Source organism: Galeopterus variegatus, unplaced genomic scaffold (genome assembly GCF_000696425.1).
Source record: "Galeopterus variegatus unplaced genomic scaffold, G_variegatus-3.0.2 Scaffold7079, whole genome shotgun sequence".
Classification (NCBI taxonomy): domain Eukaryota; kingdom Metazoa; phylum Chordata; class Mammalia; order Dermoptera; family Cynocephalidae; genus Galeopterus; species Galeopterus variegatus.
Genome location: NW_007733190.1, coordinates 26,749 through 27,082, shown reverse-complemented (window position 1 = coordinate 27,082; position 334 = coordinate 26,749).

The window sequence follows — 334 nt, the reverse complement described above, 5'->3', positions numbered from 1 at the left end:
TTTTATTTTTTGATGCTATTGATATGATATATTTTTCATGCCTGTTGATTCACAGCAATATTTTGTAGTTTTTAGTGGAAAAATCTTGTGTATCTTTTGTCATAATTATTCCTAAGTATTTTTTATTTTTTGATGCTATTGATATGATATATTTTTCATGCCTGTTGATTCATTGTCTTTTAACTTGCTTGTTTCTGACAAGAAATCTGCTAACATTCTTATCACTGTTTCTCTGTACTTAATTTGTCTTTTTTTCTCTGGCTGCTTTTAAGATTTTCTCTTTAACCTGGTTTTAAGCAAATTGATTATGATGTGTCTTGGTATAGTTTTCTTT